At 43.1% G+C, this 9442-nt stretch overlaps 1 pseudogene; it reads right to left on the minus strand.

Annotated features, from left to right (window-relative positions):
* Nucleotides 1–2948: 2948 nt before the first annotated feature.
* On the minus strand, nucleotides 2949–9111 carry LOC138884616 (uncharacterized; annotated as a pseudogene).
* Between the last annotated feature and the right edge of the window lie 331 nt (nucleotides 9112–9442).

Here is a 9442-nt window from a genome sequence, read left to right on the forward strand (position 1 = left end):
CCCTCTTTGCTCGGAAACGCGAAAGGTTTCTGGGCAAAGACAAGTGAGCAAATACGAGCGATTTTTGCCCATTCAAAAATTCCGTGCAAAGCATTTTTGAAAAGCTTGACCGCATCCTGCTTCGGAGGTTGCCTACATATCCTGGGCTGAACAGGAATCAGGTCAGTGTAGTTCGGGAGTGTCTGGTAGCTCGGACTACCAGGAACTGTGATTGCGCTGTGCTTGTTGTTGTTACTGCTGCTGACCTCCCTTATTACATCGTGCCAAAGGTAAAAGAAGCTATACTAACTATGCTCTATAAATTATAAAAATCCTATCTAAATTCTTCACACTTGCTCTTGCACTTCCTTGTAGCCTTGTTCTTTCTCGATAAAAATCCATGTTGCTATGCCCTGGTTGACTGAGATGTTATTCACTTTCTCCTTACTACTGAATTTAAATAAACTCGATCTTGAATGTATTCCTCTGTTATTCAGGCGGGCTCCTGACTGCCGATCTTAAAATATCTAACACCTCCATTTTCCAGGCGGGCATCCTGATTATTTGAAATTCAAAATACGTGTCTCTGTTCTTCAGGCGGACTCCTGACTTCCAAATGTAACTTGTATGTCTTTGTTCTTCAGGTGGACTCCTGATTCTACAATTAAAATGTATGTATTTGTTTTCCCAGGCGGACTCCTGATTACCAAACTTGAAAAGTATATCTCTATTCTCCAGGTGGACATCCTGATTTTAAAAACTTGAAAAATATGTCTCTATTCTCCAGGGGGACATTCTGATTTTATAAACTTGAAAAATATGTCTCTATTCTCCAGGCGGACATCCTGATTGTTAAATTTCAAAAGACATGTCTCTGTTTTCCAGGTGGACTCCTGATTACCAAACTTGAAAAGTATGTCTCTATTCTCCAGGTGGACATCCTGATTTTAAAAACTTGAAAAATATATCTCTATTCTCCAGGCGGACATCCTGATTACCAAACTTGAAAAGTATGTCTCTATTCTCTAGGCGGACATCCTGATTTTAAAAACTTGAAAAATATGTCTCTATTCTCCAGGCGGACATCCTTATTGTTAAATTTCAAAAGACATGTCTCTGTTTTCCAGGTGGACTCCAGACTTCCGGGTATCTGAACTACATCCTATTATTCAGGAAGGTCCTGACAACTTACACTTGTTTTAACTATGCTAACTTTGTGATCCAATTCGTTTCCCCTTACACACTTCAAGATTATCTTGTATTCAATCAAACCGTACTTTGCCATTCCCTTTTCAATAACTGACTTTCTGCCCCTGTTACAATCAAAGAAAATTTCGTTAGTTTAAAATGGTGGTTAGTTGATGGCATTTTTGCTGAAAAATCCTTCCCCTGCAATGTTTTGTGTTGACTGACTTCCGCATGCTGTTTCTGAGCCGCTTGACTTTCTAACCAACTTTTAAATTTCCCGACATCCAGCGTCCTAAGTGTTTTACACCCCTGCTGTTGTTTTACTTTTCTGACCTTTGTTTGAGCTTTGCCTTTCCCACGATATTTCCCAATCATTTCCTCGATAAGACATCCGTTAATTCCCCGATTTCTGACCACCTGAATGCTTTTATACCCATACTGTTGTCTCATCTTTCTGACCCTTTTGCCTGAACCTTCACATTTCTCATAACGTTTCCCAAATATTCTGCCAATGCAACTTCCGGCGCCTTCCCCTATCCATTTACATCATGTTGTTTTTGGCATGCTCTGACCACGTTGTGCTTTACAATTCCGGAAGAAGGTAGTGAGCTTTGAAGTCTCTTCTGCCCGCTTTGGCCCAAACTAGTACTAGAGTATCTTTGTTAAATGAAGACCCTTAGTAGAAAATGAAATGCAACAATTTTTGAATTAAGGATAAGAAGAATCCAAAACCAAATGACTGTTTTTAGGAAGAGAAGGAAAAGAAACTTATCTGAGACAGTTGGTACCCATGGTCATGACATGTGTTTCGGATTAATCGGCCCAATCTGTCCAAATAACCAACTTTCAATTGCCATACTTTGTTGCCCAGAACTTCCCTCAATTGTTTAAATTACCCAAACCTTTCCTTAGTTTTCCTGCAGTACCTTTGAAACATTCTACAACCAACAAACTTTTTCCTTTTAACTATCTTCCAACTCACTTTCACCTCAAGGTGACCGGACGGGTTTTCACCTATAAGACTCTCTCGTTTATTTTTCTCTCAGCTCCCATCGCCTTACGGTGCCCGTGGGGGTTTTCACCGATAAGACTCTCTCATTTATTTTCGTTCTTTCTTGCTTGATCCAAAGTGTGGCCGTTGTCACGAATTACTGCTACCTGCTCGACTTGGCATTTATCAAAAATTGATCAGAAGGTCTTTCTTGGACCGTAATGTAGGCTTTTGGATTGGGTTAGAAAGAAAGGTATGAAAGGCTCAAAACAATTCAACTGGGTTCAAATTACAACTTCCGGAATCCAAATTTCATAGCAATCACAATTTCTGCCCCAGTTTCTTGCTTGGAGATTTTAGGATTTTTATTTGATATGACTGAGCCTCGGAGTAAGGCTGCCTACGTACCCTTTCGGGATCAAGTCAAACGTAGTTCATTGTATTTAACTTTTGTTGTTGTGATTTCCTTTCTTTCCTTTTCTTTCTTTTCTTTTGTTTTCTTTTGTTTTCTCTTCTTTCTCTTCCTTTTGTTTTTCTCTTTTTCCTTTTTCTTTCTTTTCTTTTGTTTTCTCTTCTTTCTCTTCCTTTTGTTTTTCTCTTTTTCCTTTATGTTCGGCACCTGTGTTCCGTGATAGTGCCGTTGATTCCGAAAGAGGGGTATGAAAAATAAGTAAAGCTCGAAGGGGATAACAAAGGATAAGAGTGTTTGGATAGCAGGACAAAATGCCTTCATCATTTCAATCTTTAAGACACGCCAAATACAAACAAATATATTCAGAAAATAAGGAAATTATACATAATATCTCTTGACCGCGTTGGAATTGATGGCCATTTCTACACATTTTCCTTCTACATCGGTCAGATACAATGCTCCATTAGACAACATTCTGGTTACTACAAATGGTCCCTGCCAGTTTGGGGCGAATTTTCCTTTTGCTTCAGCCCAATGAGGCAAGATCCACCTCAGTACTAATTGCCCGACTTCAAATTTCCTTGGACGTACTTTCTTGTTATATGCTCTTGCCATTCTTCGTTGGTACAGTTGGCCGTGACACACTGATGCTAATCTTTTCTCGTCGATCAAACTCAACTGCTCAAGACGACTTTTCACCCATTCATCATCATCGATCTCAGCCTCTGCAATGATTCGCAGAGATGGGATTTCTACTTCTGCGGGTATCACTGCCTCGGTACCGTATACCAATGAGTAAGGAGTCGCCCCTACTGAAATACGCACGGTGGTGCGAAATCCTAACAATACAAAAGGCAATTTTCGTGCCATTGTCTGGATCCTTCAACCATCTTCCGGAGTATTTTCTTTATATTCTTATTGGCCGCTTCAACCGCACCATTTGCCTTGGGACGGTACGGAGTCGAATGTCTGTGAGTAATCTTAAACTGCTCGCATGTCTCTTTCATCAGATGACTATTAAGATTAGCCCCATTATCTGTGATGATTACCTTTGGGATCCCAAATCGACAAATGATATTTGTATGCACAAAATCAACTACAGCCTTCTTGGTCACAGACTTGAATGTCTTAGCTTCCACCCATTTGGTGAAATAATCTATAGCTACCAAGATAAACCTGTGCCCATTTGATGCTGCTGGGTCAATTGGCCCAATGACATCCATGCCCCATGCCACAAAAGGCCATGGTGCGGACATCGTATGTAACTCTGACGGCGGAGAATGAATCAAATCTCCATGCACTTGGCATTGATGACACTTGCGCACAAAACTGATACAGTCCCGCTCCATCGTGAGCCAATAATAACCTGCTCGGAGAATCTTCTTTGCTAGAATATACCCACCCATATGTGGTCCACAAAATCCGGAATGCACCTCCGTCATGATAGTTGTGGCCTGTTGTGCATCTATACATCTCAACAACCCAAGATCTGGTATTCTTTTGTACAGTACCCCTCCACTAAAGAAGAACCCACTCGCCAACCGTCGAATTGTTCTTTTCTGATCGCCGGTGGCCTGTGTTGGATATGTTCCTGCTTTGATGTACTCTTTGATGTCATGGAACCACGACTCTCCGTCGATTTCCTCTTCTATCACATTACAGTAAGCATGCTGATCGCGGACCTGAATCTGCAACGGATCAACGTAAGCCTTATCTGGATGGTGCAACATTGACGCCAAAGTAGCCAAAGCGTCAGCAACCTCATTATGAACCCTTGGAATATGCCTGAATTCTATGGCCTGAAAACGCTGGCAAAGCTCATGCAGGCACTGCCGATACGGTATAAGTTTCAAGTCCCGTGTTTCCCACTCCCCTTGAATCTGGTGTACTAGTAGGTCCGAGTCACCCATGACCAAGACTTCCCGTACACCCATATCCACCGCTAATCTCAATCCCAATATACACGCCTCGTATTTTGCCATATTATTTGTACAGTAGAAACGAAGCCGAGCTGTAACGGGGTAATGCTGACCTGTTTCTGAAATAAGTACTTCTCCTATCCCCACGCCCTTCATATTTGCAGCCCCATCAAAGAAAAGTTTCCATCCAGACTTCTTGGCTTGTTCTAATTCATCAATGTGCATCACTTCTTCGTCAGGGAAATAGGATTTCAAAGGCTCATAATCTTCATCAACGGGGTTCTCTGCCAAGTGATCGACTAATGCCTGTGCTTTCATGGTAGTCCGTGTCACATAAACAATGTCGAATTCTGTAAGTAAGATCTGCCATTTTGCAAGCCTTCCTGTGGGCATGGGTTTCTGAAAAATATACTTCAGCGGGTCCAGGCGAGATATAAGGTAAGTGGTGTAGGATGACAAATAATGTTTCAATTTCTGCGCTACCCAAGTTAGGGCACAACATGTCCTTTCCAGATGCGTATACTTGACCTCGTAAGATGTGAACTTCTTACTGAGATAGTAGATAGCCTGCTCCTTTCTGCCCGTAACATCATGCTGCTCCAGTACACAGCCGAAGGAACTATCCACAACTGTCAGATATAAAATCAAAGGTCTCCCTGGTTCTGGCGGGACCAACACAGGTGGGTTTGACAAATACTCCTTTATCTTATCAAAAGCCTCCTGACATTCTTCAGTCCATTTGACCGCGACATCTTTTTTCAGTAACTTGAAAATTGGCTCACAAGTTGCCGTGAGCTAAGCAATGAATCTGCTGATATAATTCAATCGTCCCAACAAAGTCATCACCTCGGTTTTGTTTTTTGGAGGTGGCAACTCCTGAATAGCTTTGATCTTTGACGGGTCTAATTCAATACCCCTTCGGCTGACTACAAATCCCAACAACTTCCCCGATGGCACCCCGAAAGCACATTTCGCCTTTGAAATTTTTTTCTCAAATCCCTGACATGGTCAGATTGCTGTCTGGACTTCACGATCACATCATCCACGTATACCTCGATTTCCTTATGTATCATATCATGGAATATGGTTGTCATGGCCCTCATATAAGTTGCCCCAGCGTTTTTCAAACCAAAGGGCATGACTCGATAACAATATGTTCCCCACGGCGTGGTAATCTCTTCCTTGTCCGCATCTTCCTTGTCCATTAGAATCTGATGATAACCCGCATAACAATCCACAAAAGAGCCAATATCATGTTTGGCACAATTGTCGATCAGTATATGGATGTTGGGCAATGGGAAATTATCTTTTGGGCTTGCCTTGTTAAGGTCTCGATAATCAACGCACACCCTGGTCTTGCCATCTTTCTTTGGCACAGGCACAACATTAGCTAACCAGGTGGGGTATCGTGTCACTTGAATGACTTTTGCCTCAAACAGCTTGGTAAACTCTTCCTTGATTTTCACACTTATGTCTGTTTTGAACTTTCTCAACTTCTGCTTGACAGGGAGGAATATTGGATCGGTGGGCAATTTATGAACCACCAAATCGGTGCTTAGACCCGGCATATCATCATAAGACCATGCAAAAATGTCCTTGTACTCATGCAACACCCCAATTATCTCTTCCATGAGTTGCGGCTCCAAATGAACACTTATTTTAGTTTCCCGAACATTGTCTTGGTCCCCTAGATGAACCGCTTCTGTGTCATTTAGGTTAGGTTTGGGTTTTTCTTCGAAATGACTTAATTCTTTACTAATTTCCTCGCAAGCTTCATCACTGTTACAATTCACCCCATCATCACACCCGATCTCTTGTATTATTACTTCTGAACTAGATTGGCTTTTAAAACTGGGCCGAAGATTCCTCATGCATGTCATGTCATTGATATCAGCATAAAAAGAACTGTACAAAGAAAGAAAAGAAAAGAAAAATGGAAAGAGAATTAGGGGCGAAGAAAATTGCATTTCATTAAACATAAAGACAACAAGGTTTTAACTCATCCAAACGGACGGAACATAGCGACTGGACTACAAACCCTGGAATAATCCAGGTGACAAAAGGGAAAACAAAACCCACTACCACGACTCCCTCCGAACTGGAAGAGGAGTAGCTTCCTAATTATTGATGTTAGCACGTGGTCTGATGTACTGTATGTCTGCTCTACTTGACCCTTCCCCGACCTCAACCATGTTTGCTTCAGCAAATATTTTCTCGAACACCTTATCCAAATTACCTTCCGCCTCAATTAACGAGCCCGATATTTTTGCCAATGACTGTTTCTTGATACCCAGCCTGACGAAGGACCTGGACAATCGAGGAATTGGTTTAGGGAGCACCCAAGCTTTCTTCTTCAACTTACGGGCCTTTCTGACATCTGCCGCTGTTGGTTTGAACCCTAACCCGAATGTGTCCACATTTTTGGGCAAGGACACGGGCTGAGTAATGCCCTGCAGTTCAACCCCCAAACCCTTCTCGGGAACGAACCCGTTATTCATCATTTCTGATACTACCATGACGGTCACAGCTGACACCCTGGGATATTGCACGCTTTTACCCTCGGGCACCCTGCTCACCGGAACTGTGTCAAGGATCTGATACACCCATGGACCCTTATCATCTTCGGTCTGTATATAGGGCACAATGGCATCATTCATGGCGCATGTGGGGTCTTCCCCATGTAACACAATTTCTTGTCGGTCCCACTCAAATTTGACCACTTGGTGCATCGTGGAGGGCACGACTTTTGCTGCATGAATCCATGGTCGACCCAACAACAGATTATATAATACTGCAGCATCCAGCACCTGAAATTCCATCATGAATTCGACTGGGCCAATAGTCAATTCGAGCACGATATCCCCTACCGTGTTTGTTCCTCCTCCGTCAAACCCCCGAACACAGATGCTATTCTTGCGGATTCTATCCTCATCAATCTTTAACTTGTTCAATGTGGATAACGTGCAAATATTAGCACTCGACCCGTTATCAATTAGTGCCCGAGTAACCATTGAACCTTCACATTTGACTGTCAAATACAGAGCCTTGTTATGTTTTATGCCTTCCATAGGCAATTCATCATCAGAAAATGTTACCCTGTTCACTTCAAAGATTTTGTTGGCAATTGTCTCTAGATGGTCCACTGAAATTTTGTCAGGCACATGAGCCTCATTCAATATCTTCATCAAAGCTCGGCAATGCTCCTCAGAGTGAAGTAACAACGACAACAACGAGATTTGGGCGGGTGTTTTTCTCAGTTGTTCAACAATGGAATAATCTTGTACCTTCATCCTTTTCAGAAACTCTTCTGCCTCTTCTTCCATTACAGCTTTTTTAACTGGCACTGGATTGTCTTTTGCGCCTTTAGCCTTTCTCAACTCCTCAGGAGCGAAGCAACGTCCTGACCGGGTTAGTCCTTGTGCTTCACAACTCTCTTCCTCAATCTCCTTTCCTTTGTATGTCACCACTACCTTGTCATATTTCCACGGTACGGCTTTGCTATCCACCATGGGTAACTGGACTACCGGTTTTATGACAACCGGTTCTACATAAGCTCCCTTCATAAACACCACGGGCGCCGATATTGACCCTGGTACCACTATCTTGACTGGCTCCTGCTTTTTCTCCGATACAAACGGTACTTTCCCCATTACTGACACTGGCTTGTCTTTCATTGCTTTTAACTGAACCCCTGGCCTTGCACTCAACGTTTTTTCCTTGGTCTCCGTAGAACGAATCATCATTACCACCTGCGAAGGTTTCTTAGGCTCTGCCCCCTTATGTATCAGTTCGATCATGTTGGCCTCATAATGTGCTGGCAACCGATTTTGATTGATGTTTGGGGCCTCTGGAGCCTGTACCTCAATACGGCGATTATCAATGAGCTCTTGGATTGCGTTTTTCAATTTCCAACACTTTTCAGTGTTGTGCCCCGGCATCCCTGAGCAATACTCGCAACTAACAGAGTGGTCCAAGTTTCTGGGAAGAGGGTTTGGTGCTTTGGATTCAACTGCGGTCAACATCCCCAACTGTTTCAATCGGTGGAAAAGAGAAGTGTAAGATTCTCCCAACGGAGTAAACGTTTTTCTGTTTGGGGCCTTCTCATTTCTAAAAGCTTGGTTTGGGCGGAAGTTGGTTCCTGGTTTGTTAGCCCTGAGAGGTGGATAGGTGTTTTGTGAGGGTGGATGGGTGTTTTGGGGGTTCGGTCCACGCCATTGTGAGTGCACTGGGGGCTGAGTGTAGGTCTGGGCGTGGTGAATAGAAAAGTGTGGTTCTGATGGTGGATAATAATTTTGCGTTGAACCGTATGGGGTATATTGATAGTTTGGGTGGTGGGGTCTGGGTTGGTTGTAGTAGTGTGTGTGGTTATTGTGCCTGGACCAAACATTAGCTTCAACTGCAGCAACTTCTTCTTTCTTCTTTTTCCCTAGCACACCACCAGTGCCACTTTGGATGGCCTGGGTGGTTGCTTTCAACGCCGAGTAGCTCAAAATTTTGTTAGATTTCAACCCTTCTTCAATCATGGCTCCCATCTTCACCACTTCATTAAACGACTTTTCGACAGATGGCACTAGATGACCGAAATAGGTAGGTTCCAATGTTTGCAAGAAATAATCTACCATCTCACTCTCCCTCATGGGAGGGTCAACCCTTGTAGCTTGTTCCCTCCAGCGGAAACCAAATTCTCTAAAACTTTCTCCAGACTTCTTTTCCAGTTTTAACAATGATAGACGATCGGGTACTATCTCGAGGTTATATTGAAAATGGCCAATGAATACCTGGGCCAAATCATCCCATGTATATCATCGGCCGGGGTCTTGCCTCGTGTACCATTCTAGTGCTGACCCGCTCAGGCTTTGACCGAAATATGCTATCAACAACTCATCCTTTCCCCCGGCACCTCTCATTTTGCTACAGAAACCACGAAGATGGGCTATTGGATCACCGTGCCCC

Source organism: Nicotiana sylvestris, unplaced genomic scaffold (assembly GCF_000393655.2).
Source record: "Nicotiana sylvestris unplaced genomic scaffold, ASM39365v2 Un00008, whole genome shotgun sequence".
Taxonomy (NCBI): Eukaryota; Viridiplantae; Streptophyta; class Magnoliopsida; order Solanales; family Solanaceae; genus Nicotiana; species Nicotiana sylvestris.